The sequence below is a fragment of the Dendrobates tinctorius genome, unplaced genomic scaffold, assembly GCF_039654945.1.
Source record: "Dendrobates tinctorius isolate UK_male_01 unplaced genomic scaffold, ASM3965494v1 ptg000064l, whole genome shotgun sequence".
Classification (NCBI taxonomy): Eukaryota; Metazoa; Chordata; class Amphibia; order Anura; family Dendrobatidae; genus Dendrobates; species Dendrobates tinctorius.
In genome coordinates this window covers 53524650-53551007 of record NW_027361732.1, presented here as the reverse complement: position 1 = coordinate 53551007, position 26358 = coordinate 53524650, and positions in this window count along the sequence as shown.

Here is a 26358-nt window from a genome sequence, read left to right as displayed (position 1 = left end):
ACAAAAGTGACTAGAGGATAAGGGAGATTGGATTGCTTTTAAAAAAGCAGTTTGCGGAGCAGTGGGTAAACAGCAATGCAGCCTGTCAGGAAGCCTTAAAAGGCAGCCCAACAACCAACACCACTGATACACCACAATATAGCCTCCCCTTGCACTGCACACACAGTGACTGGTGTGTTGTGCAGGCCAAATTGCTAGCAGCAGAAGCAGTTTTTTTTTCTTCTCAGCAGGACAAAAAAAAAAAATTGGGATTGCTTTTAAAAAAGCAGTTTGCGGAGCAGTGGGTAAACAGCAATGCAGGAATGTCAGGAAGCCTTAGAAGGCAGCCCACCAACCAACACCACTGATACACCACTATATAGCCTCCCCTTGCACTGCACACACAGTGACTTGTGTGTTGTGCAGGCCAAATCGCTAGCAGCAGAAGCAGTTTTTTTGTCTTCTTCCCTGCCTAACGCTCTCCCTACAGAATCAGCAGCAACCTCTCCCTATACTGAGATCGGCAGAAGTAAGATGGCGGTCGGCGTGCACGCCCTTTTATACCCCCTGTGACGCCCACCAAAGCAAGCCAATCACTTGCATGCCCTTCTGAAAGATGGTGGTGACCCCTGCCTATGTCATCACGTTGCCCACAGTGTCCGTGGATCCTGATTGGCTGAAAAAGAGCGCAAAACAAACTTTTGAAACGCGACTTTGGCGCGTAAGTCGCCGACCTCGTGGCCGACCTCATCCTAGGGTCGGGTTTCGTTTCATGAAACCCGACTTTGACAAAAGTCGGCGACTTTTGAAATTTTTCGACCCGTTTCGCTCAACTCTTGCTGTGACATCTCATATGTTGAGATACATCATTATAAGCCAGCTCAAACAGAATTGTATACATGGAGTGAGTGACACAAGGTGTTCTGGACTTGCTTTCATTTGTGCACTGCGCATGCCCTGTGCTTTGTAAAGCAGGCTCACATGAAGAGGTGCATTAACCCAAGGTCCGGGTGGGCAGATGGCCACGGGCGTCGGTGCAGCAGCAAGATAGAGCACACAAACACAAAGACATAGCATGTAAATTAAGAGTTTAATAAAGTCCTGGATACCTCAGACAGGTAGCAAGGTTACTGGAGACCTCAGGCAGATAACAGTTACTGAAGACCTCCGACAGGTTGAAGCGTTACTGAAGAATGTTGGCAAACAGAAGGCATCATAGAGATGCAGACAGGTAGCAGAACACTCCAGAGTAATAAGAAACTCTAACACCATGGAAGACACACACTGCTAGGAAGACGTCCTGAAAACAAATGCGGGGGCAGTGGGCACATAGAAGAGGTCCTAGAAGACCGAGGACCTGTAGCAGACAGGACTCTGGAGTGGCAAAGTCTTATACTTTGGAAGCCTCAAACAGCCACAGGCATGTTGATACTGGAAACCACAAGTTAGTAACATAGTAACATAGTTTTGAAGGCTGAAGGAAGACCTTACGTCCATCTAGTTCAGCCTATTTTTAGTGCAGCTGTTCTGCATTGTTGATCCTGGGGAAGGCAAAAAACCCACAGAGTAGAAGCCAATTTTCTCCATAGGGAAAAAAATTCCTTCCCTTAAGCTGGGTCAACCATCTACCTATAATATTCTGTTATTCGTAACCTTCAATACTGTTACTGACAAGAAAAGCATCCATTCCTTTCTTAAATTCATTCAGTGAGTTGGCCATCACCACTTCCTCAGGAAGAGAATTCCAGAGCCTCACTGCTCTTACCGTGAAGAACCCTCTTCTATGCTGGTGCAGAAATTGTCTTTCCTCCAAACGAAGAGAATTCCCCCTTGTTCTTGTCACAGTCCTTGGTACAAACAGTTCATTGGAGAGATCTCTGTATTGCCCTCTGATATACTTGTACATATATATTAAGTCTCCCCTAAGTCTTCTCTTTTCTAGAGTAAATAGACCTAATTTTGATAACCTTTCTGGGTATTGTAGTGAACCAACTCGATTTATCATTTTAGTGGCCCGCCTTTGAACCCTTTCAAGTTCAGTAATGTCTTTCTTGAGCACCGGCGTCCAAAATTGCACACAATACTCCAAGTGTGGTCTGACGAGTGATTTGTACAGAGGGAGAATTATGTTTTCATCTCGTGTCCCCAGACCTCTTCTAATGCATCCCATGACCCTCTTTGCTTTGGTGGCAGCTGCCTGACACTGGGCACTCCAATTTAGCTTCTTATTGACTAAGATGCCTAAGATTTTTTCCATGTCTGATTTCCCTAGCAGTTTCCCATTTAGTAAGTAATTGTAGCATCTGTTTCTCCTTCCCATGTGCATATCCTTACACTTATCTGTGTTAAACCTCATTTGCCATTTTTCAGCCCAATTCTCCAATTTACTCAAATCTGTCTGTAGTAGCAAACTGTCCTCCTTTGTGTTAACTACCTTACATAGTTTTGTATCATCTGCAAATACTGATATTTTACTGTGTAGGCCATCCACTAGATCATTAATAAATATATTAAATAGAAGGGGGCCCAATACAGAACCCTGTGGTACCCCACTAGTAACCCTGGCCCAATCTGAGTATGCACCATTAATAACCACTCTTTGTTTTCTATCACTAAGCCAGTTACCTACCCACCTACACACATTTTCCCCTAGCCCAAGCTTTCTCATCTTACTTACCAATCTTTTATGTGGGACAGTGTCAAATGCTTTAGAGAAGTCAAGATAAATGACATCCAATGATTCTCCTTGGTCCATTTGAGAGCTTACATCCTCATAGAAGCTGATCAGGTTAGTTTGACAGGAGCGATCCTTCATAAATCCATGTTGATATGGAGTTAAACATTTATTAACATTGTGATATTGCATAATAGTATCCCACAGAAACCCTTCAAAAATTTTACCCACAACAGATGTTAAGCTTACCGGCCTATAGTTCCAGGTTCCCTTTTACACCCCTTTTTGAATATTGGTACCACATTTGCTTGCCGCCAATCAAAAGGAACAGACCCTGTTTCTATAAAGTCTTTAAATATAAGGCCTTATAGTAGGCCTTATGGTAGGTGTAGTCCTAAAGATTACTGAGAGGTAACAGGGTTACTGGAAACCACAGACAAGTAATACAGGACTTGAAACAAGAGACAAGCAGGAGACCTCTTCAAGAATGTGGACAGGAAGTGTGCACATAGACCTAAAAGCGTTACTAGAAAGTATTAGAGCAATAGCAAGACACAGGTGTGTATCAAATATATAATATAACTAGCTGAAGAGCCTGGCGTTGCTTGGGCATAGTAACCAACTGTGGTTAGTTATAACAAATTCTAATGATTATATTGCACATAAAAACCATGCATCTAATCCTATCCTGTGTGATGCTGACTGCTGAGCCACGTATCTAATCCTATTCTGTGTGATACTGTCTGCTGAGCTGTTTATCTAATCCTATCCTGTGTGATCCTGACTGCTGAGCCGTGTATCTTATCTTATCCTGTGTGATACTGGGATCCCCCTGCAGTCTGTGTCAGAGGGTGGTCTGTGATGGCACGGTAATAAATTGTGTTATTTCCAGCTTTACAGAAGGATGATAGCAGCATAGAAATGATAAGAATAATAGCGCTCAGTTACCACAACTGTCTAAAAAGAAAACTGTTGCTGGTAGCAACCAATTACAGCTCATTTTTCATCTTTTAAAAAGCTCTGGGACAGCGTGGCGAGTTTTGAGTGGCGACTTTTATGTGGCGAGGTTGGTATATGTGTGGTGAAATGTGGGCTGAGTGTGGTATATGTGTTGAAGCACATGGTAGTGTGTGGCGCATTTTGTGTGTGTGTGTTCATATCCCCGTGTGTGGTGAGTATCCCATGTCAGGGCCCCACCTTAGCAACTGTATGGTATATACTGTTTGGCGCCATCGCTCTCATTCTTTAAGTCCCCCTTGTTCACATCTGGCAGCTGTCAATTTGCATCCAACACTTTTCCTTTCACTTTTTCCCCATTATGTAGATAGGGGCAAAATTGTTTGGTGAATTGGAATGCGCGGGGTTAAAATTTCGCCTCACAACATAGCCTATGACGCTCTCGGGGTCCAGACGTGTGACTGTGCAAAATTTTGTGGCTGTAGCTATGAGGGTGCAGATGCCAATACATACATTTTTGCCCCATTATGTAGATGGGGGCAAAATTGTTTGGTGAATTGGAACGCGCGGGGTTAAAATTTTGCCTCAAACGCTTTTTGGGTCCAGACGTGCGACTGTGCCAAATTTTGTGGTTGTAGCTGCGACGGCGCAGATGCCAATCCCAGATATACATACATACACACCCACATTGAGCTTTATATAGATAGGAGGAGGAGGAGCGCCGAGGAGATGGCTGCTCTGGCATGAGGCTCCTGAGTTTTTTTAGTTTTTTACCCCGTTTAATTGTTAATTCTCCCTTTGGAGCACTCACCATTGCGTAGCTACAGGATTCGGCAGAGCTGGGAGTAGTGTGGAGACTGCGATCAGCTGGGACTGGTGTCTTTCTGTCCTCGTGGAGCTCCGTGCCTGGATTCAGCTGGGAGAGAGTGAAGCTGCTGGCTGCCTGCCAACTTTCCTACAACTTGTAACCAATTCCAGAATGCAGATGATCCTGGGATAGGAAAGCTGGTGGAGTGTGCGGTGCTGGAGTTGTTCTGGAGATCTTGTGGTCCACGTGGAGCTGTAGGGCTACAGGATTCGGCAGAGCTGGGAGTAGTGTGGAGACTGCGACCAGCTGGGACCGGTGTATTTCTGTCCTCGTGGAGCTCCGTGCCTGGTTTCAGCTGGGGGAGAGTGAAGCTGCTCGCTGCCTGCCAACTTTCCTACAACTTGTACCCATTTCCAGAATGCAGATGATCCTGGGATAGGAAAGCTGGTGGAGTGTGCGGTGCTGGAGATGTTCTGGAGATCTTGTGGTCCAGGTGGAGCTGAAGGGGTGAGCTGGGCAGGTTTGGACTGACTGTTGGCATGTCCCCTGATGTCCCTGTCTTGTTGCACCCATGCCCTACCCCCCAGCAGTGCTGGAAGCACCCTTTATGGAAAGTTGTACATTTAACTTTGCTAAGCTGTGACTGTTCAGTCTTTATAGCTACAAGCTGAGTGTAATCATGGCCACTGCACTCTGTAAACCTACTCTTATGATTTCAAGGGACGATTTATTATTCTGGAATCATCCGCAATTTCTCATGGACTCCCCTTCTTGGAGCATGATTGCTAATTCAACAATTGAGCACATAAAATCCATTACTTCTGTGAAACCTGTGGAGGTGTACTGCAAGAGAGGTAGGAGAGGAGGAGTCCTGGCACGCCTTCGGAGGAGAGGGTTCAGAACAGCTCTTCCTTCACTCCACTTGGCTAATGTCCGTTCCTTATCTAACAAAATGGAGGAACTGAACTTACTTTGTAACATGAGATCTGATATGGCCAATTCAGCTGCTCTTTGTTTTATTGAGACCTGGTTGAATGAGACCATCCCTGATTGTAGTCTGGATCTACCTGGTTTTGTTATCTACAGAGCTGACCGTGATTGTGTAGCTTCAGGTAAACAAAGGGGGGGTGGGGTATGTCTCTACATCAACACTAGCTGGTGCTGTGATGTTAACATACTGGGAAAAGGTTGCTCTCCAGATCTAGAGTACCTTGCACTCAATTGTAGACCATTTTACTCTCCAAGAGAGTTTTCATCTATGGTTCTGGTTGCAGTATATATTCCCCCCCAAGCATCTGTTAAAGCTGCTATTGGTGAATTAGCATGCAAAATATCAGAATGGGAGAAAGGATCTCCAGAAGCATTTGTGATTGTAATGGGGGACTTTAACAAAGGAAAACTCAACCTGGATCTCCCCAAATTTACTCAACATATAAACTGCTTCACGAGAGAGAACAATACGCTTGATCACTGCTATACAGTCATAAAAGGGGCCTACAGGGCAGTGAGGAGAGCAGCAGTGGGCTTTTCAGATCATTGTCTAATTCATTTAATTCCAGCCTACAGGCAAAGGTTGAAAACATCCAAACCTACAGTTTATACAAAGAAGACATGGTCTGAGGAGGCAAAATTGCAACTACAAGCATGCTTTGAATGCACGGACTGGGAGGTATTCCAGGAAACATGCTCGGGTCTGGATGAATGGGTTGATGCAGTGTCCTCATATATCCGTTTTTGTGAAGACACGTTTATTCCATCCAAATCTGTCCACTTTCGGGGAAACAACAAGCCGTGGTTTACAAATAAAGTCAGGTTGATCCGTAAGAGAAAATAGGAGGCTTATAAAGCAGGCGATATTACTGAATTCAAGAAACTTAGGAACTCGCTATCTAAAGAGATCAAGTTAGCCAAACACGAGTATGCAAAGATTCTGGAGGAAAGGTTCTCATCAAAAGATAATAGATCTGCATGGAGAGGATTAAGAGAGGTCACCAATTATAAAAGCCACCCCACTATAGTGAACCCCAGCAGAAGTCTGGCAGCAGAGTTAAATGAATTCTACTGCAGATTTGAGGCAAGCTCTACACACAGTGGCTATTCATCTCTAAGCTCCTCAGTCTGTTCATATAAAGATCATTCATTGTGCAACACCCAAGTAGTGATCTCCGAGGCAGAGGTGATACGCATCCTGAAGGGACTTAAGGTCAAAAAGGCACCTGGCCCTGATGGTGTATCTCCAATGTGTCTGAAAGTATGTGCTACCCAGCTTGCCCCTATACTGACAAATATATACAATGTGTCACTGAAAGAGTGCGTTGTACCTCAGTGTTGGAAAAATTCCACAATTATCCCTGTCCCCAAGAAAGTGGGATCCTCTGAGTTGAACGACTATAGACCAGTAGCACTCACATCTGTAGCTATGAAAGTCTTCGAAAGAATTATGATGTCCCACCTGATAAAATTCACGCAGAAGCTATGGGACCCGCTTCAGTTTGCCTATAAGGAGAATCGTTCGGCAAACGACACTGTCAATCTGGCACTGAAGTACATTTTGGATCATACAGATGAACTGCACTCATATGTCCGGATTCTTTTCATGGACTTTAGCTCAGCGTTCTATACCATTGATCCGAATTTACTTCATAAGAAAATGGTAGCTCTTGGAGTCCCTCTTAACTTATGCTTGTGGATTTATAACTTCCTGACAGCCAGGATACAGAGTGTAAAAGTTGGACCATTCACTTCGGACACCTTGGTCACAAACATCGGGGCACCTCAGGGGTGTGTTTTGTCCCAGTTACTGTTTTCTCTCTATACGAATGATTGCATCTCTTCAGCAGACTCAGTAAAAATCTTGAAATTTGCCGATGATATGACACTGATTGGTCTCATCAGGGGAAATGCTGAAGACTTGTATCGGAGTGAGGTGGAAAGAATATGTGACTGGTGTAAAGCCAATAATCTTGTACTCAACACTAAAAAAACTGCTGAGATGGTTGTGGATTTTAGGAAAGATCAACATGAGATACTTCCAATCTACATCCATGACGAAGTGGTTCTTAGGGTCACAGAGACCAAATTCCTTGGTGTTATCATCTCTCATGATCTTAAATGGGGGAAAAACGTGGATGCTGTTATAAGAAAAGCACAACAGAGGATGTTCTTCCTGCGTCAGCTGAAAAGATATGGTTTGTCTAAGAATCTGCTGATCTTATTCTTTAATGCTGTCATCAGATCTGTGATTTGTTCCTCTCTGATAGTCTGGTATGGGGGAGCCACTGCGCATGACAAACTCCGCTTACAAAGGACTTTCAGAACAGCAGAGAGAATTATAGGTTCCCCCCTGCCTAAAATCCAGGATCTTTATGATAAGAGTATTCGATCCCACGCATTGAAAATTTCATCCGATCCCTCTCACCCGGGACACTCCTCATTCCAACTACTCCCTTCAGGACGTCGCTTCAGAGTCCCCAAATGCAGCACCAACCGCCATATGAACAGCTTCTATCCACTCTCTGTTCAACAATTAAATCGTCATGTGTAGACTATATACTGTATCTGTCTTGTTAGATGTTACTTGTTGTATCTGTTGTTATATATTATGTTGCCTCTTTGCCACAAAGAATTCCTTGTATATATGTAATATGTACTTGGCGATAATAAATTTGATTTGATTTGATTGATTTGATATATTAGATAACACATGGATCACGCTGTGCTACTCGCAAAGCCCAATGTGGAGAACCAGAAAATCAACGGGCTGGGCCATGTACGTAAAACCCTAAATCAGGCTTATAATTATGTAATACAGCCAGCAAGAAGAGATTCCTCATGAAACCTAAGTTAAGGTATGAGGCCATTGTGGCAGTATAAAATGCAGAAATTGTGATAACCGGTTCCCTTCAAGAGAAACCAAACAAATGGAAAATATTGATCCAGCCACCAAAAAAAATTTACACTAATGATGTGGGCATTCAATTCCAAGACAAAAACAAAATAGTTGCCAATGGTTGAAACAATTGGATTAGGCGTTTGAGACCAGTACATCAAAGAAGCAAAAGTACTAACTCAGTGGACATCACAACAAGGTACAAATCTTCTATTACCCAAGTACAGTGCAGAAGTCCACTGGACATCAAGCCACTAAACAAGATTGGATACAACAATACTCCACCACCCAACTAATAGTCAACATGTACTAGACTGTATATCAGATTAGGGCCATCAAATCGTTGCTTGAAAAGAATCAGAGCAACACAATTTCTGAACATTAACCTGGTAAACATCAACTGTTTGGGAGCTGCAGATTCACTCTAGTCCACAAGTTAGAGGGACCATAAGATACTTTTTCTTCTTTTCCTGCCCTTTAAAGTAAAATAGACCAGGCTTTATGATTTTAATATCAATTATATCAATCACATTTGCAGAAATATGACAGACACTGCATATTTATTAAAGGGGTTGTCCACTTGTCAAAGTGTCAGAATGTACTTACAGACACCGATCACTGTATACTGAGTGATGACTATAGGTGCTCCGGGCACGTCTCTATGGCTGATAGTCAGCGGCTCCCGGAAGAAATAAAGTTAGTTTTCCCCCAGTTGCCAGACTTTTTGGTAAGGCGTTCACATAGCATTGTAATGCTATTAACCTGCAAATCAACCCTTCATCTCTGAGAAGCAGTCCTTTCCCTTGTTTAACAGATGTTTAGCAGATGAGCCATAAATTAATGATGTTTGTCAGAAGTCAGGAAGTTTGTATACCCATTGCTGTAGAAAAGGTGGGCAGAAGATGTATTTTAGAAAATAATATATTGTTGTCTGTTGAAAATGTGAAGGATTGCTGGTGTAATTAAAGGGGATTATCGTTACGCATAATAATGGTATTCATAGTAGGCATACTTTCTTCTGTCTCATAATTGAGACCAAGTGTATTTCACATATCAGACCACAGTTATTACACATGACTATGAAATTATTATCTCAACATTAGCATAACAGATATTCCCTGACTGCTCAGAAGAGTGTCTGCTTGTTTATGGATTTTCCTGAATTATAAATTGTCATGTCCTCATTACACTAGAAGAAAAGCACTACTTGATAAATTATATACACGTTTTTGATTTACTTTCACATGTTGCTCTATTGTTCTAGTGAAGTGTGTTGAGTTGTAGCACAACAGACTTTAGAGGAGTGAGCACTTATGAATTATAGCACAATATACAGTATATTGTAGAATCATTTGCTGCTTGGTGATAATTATAATTGATATTTGTGGTCACAGAGTAAAACACTGATAAAAAGAATTACCTCTTTCATTAGGGATGCCATTCAGTACCAAATCTAAAAGTGGCAGATCAGTTTTAAAGATGACTTTACTACCTAAAATTTTCATTTCATTCAGCCTTCTTCATCATTTTGGGAACTTAAAGGGGATATACCAATTAAGTAATCCCCTATCGATGAAATAGGGATAATGGGAATCCGACCTTTGTGACCTCCTCCGATCCAAGTCTGAATGGAGCAAAGGTCGAGCATACACAACTCTGCTCCATTCATTCTCTAGACGACTTCTATTGCACTTGGATATTTCTGACATTACATAGAGAGAAATTAAATGGACTTCCACTCCATTCAGATGGGCTTGGCAGAGCCTTGTTTAAGAGATTGTTGGGGGTCCAATTTGATGGTCCCCAGCGATCATTAAATCACACTCTTTCCTTTCCATAGGTGATACCTTATATACTTAGTACAACCCTTTTAACTTTCCTTTCATATTCTTTGTGTTGACTCAAAGAAAACAGCAATTGGCTTAGAGAACTATCCAGAACCCATCACATTATGTTGGCAAGGCAGTCCTTGACCTACAGCATTTCATTTTCAAACTCAGTTGAATAAGGTCATTTATTGAGTGGAATCCAATCAGTCACCATTGGTATAGTCACTAGAGATGAATGTCGATCTGTGGAAGATTGATTTTGAGCAAAATTTCCTAATATTTGCATGTCCCCTTGAGTTTTAACATTCTCAAAAAATCAACTTGTGAGGATTGCCAAAGCAAAAAATATATGCCTAGAGCTATTTCACACACTGCTGAACACTAGGTGAGTGCACCAATGACATCAGACATGACTGCAAGGGCTTCCCCATCTCATGGTCTGCCCCAGCCAATCAGGGTGGACTCTTACAGTCAGTACAAAACATCCATGTTGCACCATTTTATCCTTTTCCAACATAGGGCTAAGGTCAGAGCACACAGCTCATTGCACATAGGGAGAGAAAAACCTTAGATCAGATAGTGGTGTACAACTAAAGTGCTGAATCACAATGAAAATAGGAGTGGTAGTCTAAATCTGTGAATAATATTTCAAGGATTCAAGCGATATAGGGATGTGCAGCACCAGTGTGACTGTAAAATGATTGATCAGCAATAAACTGCAGTAACAACAGCACCATAATAACATTTTTTTTTTATTATTCACACACTGCAAAGAATGAGGGCAGCACTGAACCCCTCAATGTTATTTTTGTTACTAAACCAAAATCCTGAAACTAAGGCTTGTGACACAGAAAGTGTGCTTACTGCATTATGAAATGGGCAAGCTAGACATTGTTTTAAAAACCAAAATATAACTCTCTATAATCCAGAAATTTAAAGTGGCTAAGAATAATGCCCCTAGAGAACTCCATATACCTTTTCGAAAATGTTCATTTTTTATGCCTTTTTGCTTTACTTCCTATGCCTTTGCATCAGCACTGCTGTCACAAACCTCACTTCCTTTTCAGAATTCTCTGTCTACATTTCCCATTAACCCTTGTGTTAAGCTGCAAGCCAGAAATGAGTATAGCCCCTGTAACTCTGCCTAAACTCCTCCCATTCCTATCCCAGCTTCACACACAGCTTCAGCATAATGCCCTATCCAGGACTCTGCTGCAGACAAGCTTCTGATACAGGGAATAGTAGTAACACAAAGCACCGGAACTTCAAACTTTGTGGCATCAGTTTTTCAAGGATGTGGAGAGAAAAAAATCCTTCTCCACTCTGTAAGTCCATAAAATTTGGAGAAAAATCTTCTGAATGTGGCCCAATGTTTTCCACAGACCCATAGAGTTGCATTGCCAATTTTAATCCTACACTTGGATCAAAACTGGATAGCCACAGAAGACTAACATAAGATTAGGAGTGATCACGAGGAGTTCCACATAACGCCTTGCAGCTATCCCTGCTGATATGATATAGTGCAGCCAAACAAATGGGACTATCATAGACTGTATAAACGCCAAGCATCTGTTGTAGAGTAATTTAAACCCTTTCCAACATCAAGAGTAGTAGTACGCCGATGTCGGACTTCCCTTATTGGTATGGGCTTCGATGCTGAGCCCGCACCTTTCCAGTCTCATGAAAGCTGACATATACAGCTGACATGTGCCCTCAACAGTCACAGGTGGAATCACAATCCACCCGGGGCTGTTAACTAGCTAAATCTCTAACCATGGCATTTAACTCCAAAAAGCGCTCCCAAAATTCCGCCCATCAATGACCCTGTCACATGATCGCGGGTCATCGATGGGTTGGCATGACAACCAGAGGTCTTCAGCAGTTGTCATATCCCATAGCTGTCATAGCCCGGTGGTCGGCGCTCAAAACAAGTGCGCATTTCTGGTACATACAGTCAATCTGATCATCGCCTGTATGTAGCAGAGGCAATTGGACAATTGCAGATTCTAGTCTCCCAGAGCCTATGGAAGCATGCAAAAAAGTAAAACAAAAAGTTTATAAAAATGTTTAAAATGTTCAAATCACCCCCTTTTTGCCTCATTCAAAATAAAACAATGAAAAAAATCAAACATACACATATTTGATATCGACGCATTCAGAATCAATCTATCAATACAAAAAAAGAATTAACCCGATCGTTAAACGGCAAAATGAGAAAAAAGTCAAAACGCCAGAATTACTGATAATGTGTGGAAACTGTAAAGCGCTGCAGAATATGTTAGCGCTATATAAAAAATAAAGATTATTATTATTAATTACGTGTTTTAGGTCGCCGCAACATTGCATTAAAATGCAATAACGGGCGATCAAAAGATCGTATTTGCACCAAAATAGTATCAATAAAAATGGCAGCTCGGCACGCAAAAATTAAGCCTTCATCCAACCCGAGACCACGAAAAATGGAGACACTATGGGTATCGTAAAATGTCACTTTTTTGTTTAACAAACTTTAGAATTTTTTTTCACCACTTAAATAAAAAAGATCCTAGACATGTTTTTTTGTCTATGAACACGTAATGACCTGGAGAATCATAATGGCAGGTCAGTTTTAGCATTTCGTGAACATGGTAAAAAAAAAAACAACTGTGGTATTGCACTTTTTTTTTAGCAATTTCACAGCACTTGGAATTTTTTTTCCTGTTTTCCAGTACATGATATATTAAAATCAATGGTGACGATCAAAAGTACAACTTATCCCACCAAAAACAAGCCTTCACATTGCCATTTTGACCAAAATATAAAAAAGTTATGGCTCTGGAAAGAAGGGGAGCAAAAACCGAAATCGCAAAAACAAAAACACCTCTGGTTGTTAAGGGGTTAAGATAGTGAGAGGATGTCAGAAAAAATAATGTGGTGTGTAATCTCCACAGTGAAAATGATGAGTATAGTATTCTGGGAATAATATAGAGATTCAATTGATAAGGGGAAAGAGATATATCCATGGTGCCAGCGGCAGTGCTAGGGTATGTTCACTAGACCATTTTCTCTTTGAGAAAATCGGTCAGATTATTGTGACCAGAGTATGAACAAAGTTGGAAAAGAGCGCCATCAGTTTTTTTCAAACATGGAGTGAAAAAAGTTTCTCCACCTTTTCCATTCTGTCAGTCCATGAAAATCAGACTGCAAAAATAAACTTTACCCTTGTAAACAATGTGGGAGTTGTTTCCAGCAACAACACCAACGTCACCGGTGTTAGCCATGTGGGTCTCCGGTAAACATATTAGTGGGGAAGAAGTAGAATTCATTATGTAATATATTCCACACCACTCGTCTCAGTCACAGCAGTATGAAGTTATCTCTAAGGCTTTTTTCACACTTGCGTTAGGAGGTGCAGCGCACGGCCGCTGTGCAGCTCCGCCTCCTGCCACAACCCCTCCGGTCAGCTCCTCCTATGGGCGCATGACGCTGCATGCAACCTGCATACCCTATCTTTAGCATTGGGAACACAGGCTGTGCGCTGGTATGGTTTTGCCGGCGCATGCGCCCTTTTGACTGTGCGCCGACATGTGCCAAAAGCACTGTGTTGCATTTTGGTGCGCTCGGCGCACCGTCAAAAGCACTGTCATTGCTGTGTACCCAATGATAGGAGGAGCTGACCAGAGGGGGCGCAGCAGGAGGCGGAGCTGCACGGTGACCGTGCGTTGCACCTCCTAACGCAAGTGTGAAACTAGCCTAACAAAGACATTGTCAGTTTAAGGGCTCGCTCATACTTGTGTAGAAATCAGACGTGTGCAATGGGAGAAGAAATTACAATGCACTCCGACCAATGTTATTTAATGCAGCAGTGCAGATCTGTGTATTTATTCTCAGCTGTATACGGCGTGAGGAAAACATCCCAGCATGCTGCAAATTCACTCCGAAATCAGTAAAGTGCAAGAAAAAAATTGGATGACATCCGAATTTCATGGATACGTTGCAATCCTGTAACATACAAAACTGTAAATAGTCTTGCAAATGTTTAGCAGCTGCTGGGTAAAAAAAAAACGGATTGCATACAGATAGAACACGTATGACAAGTGAAAAAAAATCGTACCACTTTTCTGGGTGAGAATGGGACCGATTTTTTTTTTATATGCTAGTGTGAGTGAGCCCTAAGGCTTACTCACATGATCGTATGTTCTCTCGTACAAGAGAATCGGGGCCAATTAGGCAAATGACACTCGCCTCAAACTCTGTCAGTGTCTATGCACTGTTCTCCGATTCCCATGCATGAGAAAATCGCAGCCCAAGTGCAGAAAAAGTAATTTCTCCATCTCCTCCATTGCCTATGTCCGCAGTAATCGCACTGTCCTCTGATGACATCCTAGTGCAGTCCAACATTTCACATGTACCCATAGACTTGTATGCGTGCGAGCAATCCAATTCTTGGGTTCTTTCCATACACTTTGATTATTTGCTCATGCTGAATCGGCATGAGAAAATAATCACACATCTGAGCTGCCCGATAATATAACATTGGTCTGAGTGCTATGCGATAAAATATCATATAGCACTCCATCGTGTTTTACGCTCGTGTGAACGTAGTCAGAGTTCTGCATAGAACAATCTGCCTCAACACACTATCTTTATGAAAATTCTTTCAAAGCTACAAAAGGAAACTGAAAGCCAAGAACTGGATGAACAAACTCCTAATACATTCTACAGGATTAGGACCTATGAGATCACTCTTTTCTTACCCTGTCCATAACAGAGTGAACTCCTTTTTACTAGAACTGCTCTAATACAGGGACTTTGTGTTGGCAGCGGATGATTCCAAGCTTGTGACAGCAGAGCTTCTTTATTCCGGGACAATCAGGAACAATATGTGATAAGCTTAATAAATCAGTAATAAATTATTATGTGTCTCTATCTGTGCAGCATTTACATCAGGCTGCTTCTCTCATAAACAGACACAGGAAAAACAGGAAATACAGTCACATGCTCTCCCTGTGTGAGCCTCTGGGAGTTTTTTTTAAACTTTAAACTTTATAAACAGCATACAAATCTAGCAACTAAACACTCAGACAGGAATGGAGTTGTTGCACCAAGCATATTCCAACACCCCCACTCAACAACTACTTATCCTGTTAGTCCCATTGCGGTTCTGAAGTCCACAAACTTGGCTCTTGATAGTGGCTTTGTCATACCATCAGCTATCATCTTGTCGGACTCACAATAAACAAACTCGAGTACACCACGTTCCACTAAGTCACGTAAGTGGTGATGTTTTACATGGATGTGCTTAGTCCTTGCATTAATCTTTTCACTGCTGGCAAGTTTAATGCACCTTGGTTGTCTTCATAGATAGCTGTTGGTTGAGCTAAAGGCTTGTTGAAATCTTCCAAAGTTGTTACAACCAAATTACTTCTTGACTTGCATAGGTAGCAGAGATATATTCACCTTCTGTAGGAGATAATGCGACTGACACTTGTTTTCTACTGGACCAAGAAATTGAATTTTCTCCTAACTTGAACAAGCAACCACTTGTTGATTTATGAACACTTGAATCTCCAGCCCAATCTGCATCCACATAACCTCTGTGAGTGAGATCTCCTGATGCAGAAATCATAAGATTTAGCCTTAATAATCTAAGTCATTCTATGTGTAAGTGTGCATGTGTAGCCCATTCACTATCTCCATTCATCCCTCACTCAAGATGGCTGGACCATCATTGTAAATACACCATTGTAAATACACACCTGTACTTTGCATCTCCCCCACCTCATTGTAGATTGTAAGCTCTCACGAGCAGGGTCATCTTAATTTGCTTTAATTATTGTAGCATTAACATTGTTACTTATGACTTATGTTTTGAAACTGTTAAACTGTAAAGCGCTGCGGAATATGTTGGCGCTATATAAATAAAGATTATTATTATTAAAATGGCTTGTACCTTACCACTTGTATATTCGGTTCCATTATCTGCACCCAAGGCTTTTGGCATTCTTTCAAATTTGTTAAACACTACAGCAAGATTTTAGTTAAGTTTCTGTGGAACTTCATCCTTACTGTGATGCAAGTAGGCGACTGTTTATCTGGAGTAGTCATCAATAAATGTGAGAAAATATCTATTCTTGCTAGGAGTTTGAACACTCATTGGACCACATACATCTGTATGTATCAGATCCAGAGGCTGCACAGATCTAGTGGTGCTTATTTTAGGAAAGGATTTTCTGGACATTTTCCCTTTAAAACAGCTAGTGCACTTCATCGTTTGACTACACTGGTTGATTTCAATACCATTTGCAATGTGAGCTAGCTTCTTTACTGCTTATCGGTCTCTGTGCCCAAGATGTCTGTGCCATACATGGCTACAGTTCTTATGTAGATCTTGTCTAGCACTTTACACTCTTTCTTTGCATTTCAGCTGATAAAGTTCATCTTGGATTTTTCTTTCTGCAAGAGTGTGATCCTTCTTTGAGATGATGTAGCTGTTATCTCTAAAAGTAACTACATTCCCCTTTTGCATGAGCTTCTTTACTGACAGAAGATTGCTTTCAAGGCTGGGAACATAGAGAACATCCTTTATTGGGATCTTTCTGCTTTGTGCTGAGGAAACTGGACAGTGGAGGCAGAAGTCTCCTACTCATTCTGAAGTCATATAGTGACCATTAGCTAAGATGACCTTTTCTGACTTGCTTTCAGTAAGGTCAGTGAAGAAATCCTTGTTGTTTGTCATATGACTGCTTGCACCAGAATCTATACACTATATATGCTTTGCAGATGGACCTGTACTGGCATTAAATGCAGCTTCAACACATGAAGAATATTCCTTTACAGCTGTTTTAACACTTTGATGACTGGTCTGCTTTTTAAACTGACTCATTCTTGCTTTCTAAATTCTGCAGTATGCTTTAAGGTGGCCAGGCTTTTTACAGACAAAACATTCACAAGTTTCTCATAGATTGCTCTCATATTTAGGAATATCCTGTGTCTTTAATGCTGTTTCTGCTCTGGATTTATTACTGCTGCTTACATGCTGCATTTTTCTCTTGAATTCACCACAAGTTTGATTTAACATACTCTAGTGTCAGCTCATCATCTGGCCGTGCATCTAGTGCAGTCACAAGTGTATCATAACTCTCTGGAAGACCACATAATAGAAGTGCAGCAACATAAAAATCTTTAATTTCTTCTCCAATACCCCTGAGACACTCCACATTCTCTAGGGTGTTTTTTACATAGCCCTGCATATTCTGTCCAACACTTAACTTAGACTGATAGAGTTTTCTCATGACATAAAGCTTATTGCTGAGATTTGATCTTTCATGCACTTTCTGTAACTCATCCCACATTTCCTTTGCAGTTGCACACTTGCATATATGCACAATCTGATTATCATCTACACTGAGGGATATCGTGCTTTGTGCTTTCTGATCCTTCTCTAGCCAATCATCTGGTAATGGATGAGGCACTTGTTCCTGAGTATATTTCCACGTACTTTCTCTTATGAGCAGTATCTTCACCTTGAATTTCCGGGATGTTTGTTCTGGTTAGTGAGGCTTGGCACTGAGAACTTGACAGGATTGCTGCTAGTGGACATCTTCTCTGATGCTCTGTGCTGCGGTTGCTGTGTTACTCTGGGGTACTGTGTCACTCTGGGCCCATAACCTGTTGGTAGCGGATTATTCAGGATACTCTCCAAGCGTGTGACAACAGAGCTTATTTATTCAGGAACAATCAGGAACATTAAATGATAAGCTTAAAAGATCAGTAATAAATCGTTTGTGTGTCTCCATCTGTGCAGCATCTACAGCAGGCTGCTTCTCTCATACACAGACACAGGAAAAACAGGAAATACAGTCACATGCTCTCCACGTGTGAGCCTCTGGGAGTTGTTTTTTTTGTTCTAACTTTATGAACAGCACACAAATCCAGCAACTAAACACTTATAGACAGGAATGGAGTTGTTGCACCAAACATATTCCAACACTTAGACTAATATCATTCCTTTTTTATTCCATTGCACCTTGACTTCCCCTAACATCTGTCAGCATGTTGAATTTTACCGCCCATTTTTATTATTCCCGTGTGAAATAAGCCAATGTCAGAGTTGTCTGGTGGTGGCTTATTTCCATCTCCCTATGAAGACATGTACACTTGACTAAGATAAGCATGAATGCTTTTGGGTAGTAGGAAGGAAAAATTGTTGGCCAAACAAGGTTTACCATGAAATAGAGTCTTACATTTCTATTATTGTGTACCATTTGTTTTACTTGTACTTCAATTGTGGAAATTAGTTTTTGCATTTGTGCACTTCTTTTGTAAACTGCGTTCTTTACTTTTTGTAAAAAGTATGTTTAAATTAAAAAAGACACAGGCTCCTAGTTGTGGTTTGCTGTGTTTTTTTATACTAAACTGTGAATCAGACTTTTGTATACTGTGTAACATCAGGCAAAGGTAGGAAATACACATGCAGCCCAACAGATTTCATCCAATTTACAGGGCACCACAGGCTTCACTTTCATGCTTATTGTAGAACTTTCTGGACAAAAAAATCATACATTTTTCATTAGTGACTTCAGGCAAAAATGAACATTTATTTTATGACACCAAAATGTTACATACCTCAAGTTCCATAATGCCTTAGATCAGAATAGCCTAGTATCTATAGAGAAATCTAATAATCTGGCCTGTCCAATGGTCCTTCTGGTACATATTGCTGAGGCTATTGGAGTATTTATTTTTACTGTATATAGGACTGCATGCAATACATATTTTGATCTCTTGCAATTAGGCTGGGGAATCAAAAACAGGTCTTAATCAGAGTTAATTATCAATTTAAAGAATTTCTTAACCAAAATGGTTTTAGAAGCTTCATAAAAAAGTTGCATTTGTTATACTTTTATAAATTAGTCACTTTTCAGTCGCTATAGCACCAACACCTTTGCTCCGTAATCACAATTTTTCCCATGCCAAACTGTTGACCATTTCAGCCAATGACTGGCCACAGATCAATACCAGTAAGCACCATATGTGATCAATGTGGCCAGTGATTACCTGCAGTGCTTTGGCAATTACTGTATTTTTCGGACTATAAAATGCACTGGACCATAAGACGCACCCCAAATTTTCAGAAAGAAATTAGGGAAAAAAATGAATGTGTCAAATGGGGATCCATATTACAGTCCGAATTCAGCTTCCCCGGGGGGGGATGAGCAGCACTGGTGGAGCGGGGTCACAGGAGATGTTCGGTGGTCCAGCGATATGACTCCTATTCTAGGCTGGTGTGGCAGGTGCAGAGGCCTCCAGGAAATCCCATCCTTGGCTGGTGTGGCAGGTGCGACGGTGGTGCTCTGTGGTGCAGGTGGCTCCGCCAGCATTTTGCGAAAGCCCGGAGGCCCCGCATATCCATTGCTGCGATGCAGTGGCCTCCGGGAAAAAGGCCGCTGGGGGCAGCACATACTCAGATTGAAATCTTAGCAATTATAAACGAAAGGTTGTGGAATTATGGGAACTACAGGCTTGAACAACAGGTCAATTATACCCAAATTATGAAAAAATGGAAACATTTTCAAAACTTCAATTTATTCAGTATCAAGCATGAGCCACACACAGAAATAGATGCATTAACATACCATGGTATGCTGACAGTGGTGTTATTAGAGGTTGTCTGAAGAATGTTCTGCAAGGGTGAATGCACTTCATCATGCAAATCATCAAGATCCACTGCTGGCAGCTCCCTTTGAAATTTTTGGCCAATGACAACCTAGATGTTGTCAATGGGAGACAAGTCTGGAGATGCTGCAGGCCATGGAAGTATTCACCTTTTATTTCCATAATTAAAACATGTTCGTCGGGAGAATGGGAGCAGGAGTGCAAGGGACGATGGCTGTTTCGCGCTGTAGTTGCGCTTCTACAGGTCACACAGGTGAGTGAAACTGACATAGCCAATTAAAGGCAAACGCCAGGCAAACCACTCCCCCGACACATAACAAAGATGGAGCAAAGAAATGAATTAAAAACAATTATACAATATGTACATAAATCTATGCATAATACATGAGTAGGCTTTCATAAGAAAATAGACATATCAATTCTCTCATTCAAGCCAGAGGATTCCTGCGCCCGTGTGCGCATAATCCATCTGGCTTCTCTCCTAAGTAGGTGCTTTTGCAGGTATCCTCCCTGTGGGGGCAAAACCACCCTTTCATGTCCAGCAAAAAATAGAACACTCGGATCACCTCCATGCATCTTCCTGACATGTCTGATTAGATGCGGTACCCTTTCCCCGTACTGATGGAATTATAATGCTCCCTAAACCTTACATAAAGAGGGTGTATAGCCTTTCCTATATAAAAGGCTTTACAAGAGCAAGAAAAACAATGTATAACATGTGAGTGGTTTTGCATGTAATGAAATCGCTGACAATATGGGGTATACCAGCAATCTGTAGCGCAAGGCTGATCACATGATAACAACAAAAAGGACATTGACCACACTTAAAATTGCCTTTAGGGACATAAGACTTCAACCACTGCTACAGGGCAATGGGAATAGAGAGGATAAGTGCCAGAAAAGGCGCATCTTATCGATGCACTTTTTCTAGGGGTGTTTGGGGGCAGATTTTTGTAGCCAGGGGGGCCAAAAACAATGGTCTCTCTCAAGGTTATTAAAATCTGCCCTCACTCACCTGCTTTAACTCTCTGGTTACGATTTTGCCACAGGAGCCCACGCATTTTTTTACAACGAATTAACCCCTTAATTTAACACCTAGACGTTCCAAATTTTACACACAAACCCTAATTTAATTATTAGTCAGGGACATATAAAAAAAAATACATGAAATGAAATGGTTTACTGTATGTAAACCATGTGTCATTTTATGTCGGGTTTGGGAATGATTTTACAGAAGCCGGCAATTGATTTTGCGGCTATTCTACCATGTAGAACTCTATGAAATATAAATATATATATATGTGTGTCTCAATTAGAGATGAGCGACTTTGCCTTTTTTAGGGTCGAGTCGGGTTTCATGAAACCCGACTTTCGCAAAAGTTGGGTCGAACGAAATCGTCCGACTATAGGGGAAATTCAGAGGCCGACTGAAACACGAAACCCAATGCAAGTCAATGGGGAAGCAAAGTCGGCAGGGAGTGGAGGACAGTAAACACACCTACAGTGCCCATTTCAATGCCAAGAACATCAATTCTTATTACTGAAGCTTGTCAACCTTAATTTACTTCATAATAATAGTTACGCATTGAAAACTGGGGGTTATTTGGCTAAAGTTGTGGGGGGTAGGGCTGTCTCCAGGTTTTCGTGTGCCCTGGGCCAAAGAGTTTCAGTGCGCCCATTTAACACATACCACAACTCATGATGCTCCAATATAGAATTATAGGTATAGTAGAATGACAAACACTTCACTGCCTACATGACATGACTGATCTATTTTAAATTCTACAATAGCTCAAAAAGAGGACAGTATATTACTCCATACAGTATTATGGCCACCACATTGTGCACCATACAGAATATTGAGCCCCATATATTTCTCCATACAGAATAATTGGTCACATATAATGTTACATGCAGTATATGATGAGCTCCACATAATGCTCCAGTATATGATGGGCCTCATGGATGATGCTCCAGTGTATAATGGGCCCTAATAATGCTCCATATATAATGGGCCCCATTTCTAATGCTCCAGTGTATCATATGCCCCATAGATGCTGCTTCAGTGTCTGATCTGCCCCATTTATAATGCTCCAGTATATGATGGGCCTCATGGATGATGCTCCAGTGTATGATGGGCCCTAATAATGCTCCATATATAATGGGCCCCATTTCTCATGCTCCAGTGTTTAATGGGCCCCATAAATGCTGCTCCAGTGTCTGATGTCTCCAATCTGGAATGATCCAGTATATGATGGGCCTCATGGATGATGCTCCAGTGAATGATGGGCACTAATAATGCTCCATATATAATGGGCACCATTTCTAATGCTCCAGTGTATAATGGGCCCCATAAATGCTGCTCCAGTGTCTGATGTCCCCCCATTTGGAATGCTCCAGTATATGATGGGCTCCATTTTTAATTAACCCAGGCATGGTTTGTGAAAAGAGCTCCATGGAGTAATCTGAAGTGTGTGCTGCCGCATCCTTCACTTTTGGTGTGGGTGAAGGACACAAGGAAAGGGGTTGCTCCTGATCAGAAGCCTGCACTTACGACTCAGTGCTTGCATTTTGTTAAACTTCAGAAGAGGAGGCGATAGAGCTGGAGGCTGTTTCAGCAATGTAAGCCTAAAACAGTTCCTGATACGCCGGCTTTAAAAGCAGTCTACCTACTCCCAGAAAACGGAACCTTACAGGCCTTCCAGAGCTACACCATGACGCAGGCTCAACACCTCCTGCCTTAGCTGCTATTGTGTTTTTGGCACTACCAGCACATGCACCACCACCACCATCAGTACCAGGTGGCCCCCCATGGCCACGTCCACATCCTCTTCCACCATACTTCCTCATCTTTTGGAAAATGGACCCAAAATACCAGCAGATATATGGTACTGTATCAGAAGTGTACAGCTCTATACAGTCTTGGGATAACAGTAAATCTCTGTATATATTTCATGATTCATACACAGAAGCTCACAGGCTCAGTATGGATTACCCCAAAAAAATAAAAAGTTGAATAAGGGTGCAGTATCACCAGATACAAGGTATATATAGTATAGTGTAAACATTCTGAATCTCCGTATATATTTCAGGAGGCAGACACAAATGCTCTCAGGCCCAGTATGGATTACACAAGAATATGAAAAGCTGTAAATGGGTAATGTAACACAAGCGTACAGCTGTATACAGTGTTGGGGTAATCTTAAAGCTCCTAATATATTGCCGGAGTAACAGACAGAGGTTCACAGGCTTATTATGGATTACACTAGCATCTAAATAGCTAAAAAGGTTACTGTATCAGAAGCGTACAGCTGTATACAGTGTTGGCCAAATTTGAAATCTCTGTATATATTTCTGGAGTCACCCTCATACGCTCACTCAGTCTGGGTTTGACCATAATAAAAAATGTTGTAAAAAAGGTACTGGATAACAAGATAGCAAGTATATATATTATAGGGTGCAATTGAAATCTCCGTATACATAGTCCCGTAGTCACTGTCAGATGCTTACACAGTATTGATTTGACCGTAATACTAAATGTCGAACAAAGGTACTGTATAACAAAATACAAGCTGTATCGAGTATAGGGTAAAAATTGGTATCTCCGATTCCCCGTATAAATAGAAGGCGCAAACCACACACGCTCACTCACTATGGATCATACCGTAATACAAAATTTTGAACAAAGGTACTGTATCAGCACATAGCAGGTGTTTCCAGTCTAGGGGTAATTGTAAATTTCTGTCTATACTTCCAGCATCAGACAGACACTCACAGGCTCACTATGTATTCCACCAGAATTTAAAAAGTAGAAAAAGGGAAAGGTAGTCGAAGTGTACAACAGTATACAGTGTTGTGGTACTTTTAAATCTTCGTATATATTTCAATCTCAGTAAGCCAGTCCACACTCTCCGCTACTGGAAACTACATGGATACAAGTACAGACGGAAAGTCGAGTGTTAGCAGAAATTTGGGAATTACTCATAGCGGGAAAACCTCCCGGGAGATATTGCAGAGGCGATGCAGACCCTCAATTACTGTGTCTGTGGAGACAGCGAAAAGGGTTCTTTGTGAAGAAAGGATTGCTTTATTGCAGTAGTGTGGATCACATCACCGTTACTCGTCTCCATCAAATTGTGATCACAGGGAGAGATGTAGACATGGTCCTCACTGCCTATCATGATGTGTCTGGTCATTTTGGAGTGAAAAAGACAGAAGTCACAGGCTGTAGGCGATTCTATTGGATTGGCATGAGAGGAGACATTGAAAAATGGTGACAGGAATGTCACACGTCTGAGACTATCACAACTGTGAAAGGTGATCATAAAGCACCACTGAATCCGCTTGTAAGTTGACGTTCATCTCAAATGGTAGCCATTGATCATCTGAAGGTAGAGGCCAGCAGGACAGGCCATAGCTACATCTTAACCATCATCGATCAATACACCAAATTTCTAGTTTTTGTCCCTGTGAAGGATTTAATTGCCCAGACTACACAGCGGTGCAGCAGGGAGAGGTAAGTATTGCAACTTGCAAGTGCTGTGGCCATGACCAAGCAGGGGGGCACACTCGTGGTCGATGGTACTGGCACAGGTCCCCTCATAGTACGCTGGTGTGTCTGACGGCGAGTGGGCCCCCCACCGCCAGAGACACTGTATTGTACTATGAGGGGCCCTGTGCCAGTGCTGTCGGCCATCAGTGGGCCCATCTACCTGTTCAGAGCAACGGCACTTGCCCGGGTGCGCCAGGTGTTAACCCCAGCCATTGGGGAGTGGGTGGGCAGCCCACTCAGGGAGGTTTAAAAAATGTCATATGTTGATGTGTTGGCTGGACATTCAGCTGCTGCAAAGGGTGGAATTGGGCAAGTCCAAGGAAGAGGAGGACAAAAGCGAGGCAGTTTTCTGGCAACCTTTGTGTCATCAGGGGAAGGTGGGACAAAATCCTTTGAAACCCATGCATGGTTCATTTTAATAAAGGTTAGATCATCAACCTCTTTGGGTCAACAGACGGGTCCTTTTTTCTTACAGGATTGATCCAGCAGCACTGAAGACTCTTTCAGATCACACACTAGCAGCAGGGCAAGCGAGCTCCTGTAAGGCATATTGTGCCAATTCAGGCCAGGTGTCCCGTTTAGAGGCCCAATAGTCAAAGGGGAATGACCTGTGAGGGAGAACATCAATATGGGAGAAGTAGTTTGTAACCATAGTTGACAACGGCTGTCTCCTGTCACTTTTAATCGATGCAGTATTAGCAGTCATGAGCGGTACTTGAGAAATCATTCCACAACATGGTCATTAAACCCCTGTCTCCAATGCCACTTCGGCTGTGTGCACCATGAACACCTCTTACATTGTGCCCACTACGGCTTGTGGGTGAACCAGCACCGCTGCTGTGTGCTGGGAAAGCCTCAAACAAACAGTTTACCAGAGTTGCTTGTTTGTTAGCCAATATTATCTCTATTATCATGATGTTGTGTAGTTTGCCCTTGTAGCGTGGATTGAGGATGCTGGCCAGCCAGTAGTCGTCATCCCTCATCATTTTGGCAATGCGGGGGTCCCTATTTAGGATCCGCAAGGCATAATCGCACATGTGGGCCAATGTTCCAGGTGTCAATGCTGCACTGCCACTGCTGGGTGGAGGAGCACTTTCTGGCAAATCCACATCCCTACAGTCATGCACAAACACTGTACCTGACCTTGGAACGCCAACATTTTCTCTTGCCCCCTGAGAAGCATCCTCCTGCCCAAAATAATCATCCCCCTCATCCTCCTCCTCTTCCTCTTCTTCCTCCACCTTGTCCAGGACAGTTCCCTGACCAGACAATGACTGACTGTCATCAAGGCTTCCCTCTGCTGCAGACGCCTGATCCTTAATGTGTGTCAAACTTTGCATGAGCAGACGCATAAATGCTCATGCTTATGATGGCATCATGTGCGCTTACCAGCCGTGTGCATGCCTCAAAACACTGAAGCACTTTACAGAGGTCTTTCAGCTTTGACCACTGCACACCCGACAATTCCATGTCTTCCCTCAAACTGCCTGCCCGTGTATCCTCCCAAAAATGCATTACAGCCTGCCTCTGTTTGCACAGCCTCTCAACCATGTGCAGGGTGGAGTTCCACCTTGTTGCAATGTCTATGATTAGGTGGTGCTTTGGGGAGGTGGAGCAATCGCTGCAGCTTCAGCATACGAGTGGAGTGGATGTTTGAGCGACGGATGTGTGAGCACAGTCTTTGCACCTTATGTAGCAGGGATGTTAACTCCGGATAATTATTAAGGAGGCACTGCACCACCAGGTTCAAAGTGTGAGCCAAGCAAGGTATGTGTGTGAGTTTTGCACGGGCTATGGCTGCCACAAAATTACGGCCGTTATCACTGACTACCTTGCCTGCCTCAAGATGTAGACTGCCCAGCCATGACTCAATTTGTCGCTGCAAGTAGTCGGCCCGTACCTCGGCGGTGTGTCTGTTGTCGCCCAAAGACATTATCTTTAACACAGCCTGCTGACACTTACCACTAGCTGTTCGATAGTGGGACACCTCTTGTGCAACACTGCCAGCTGCGG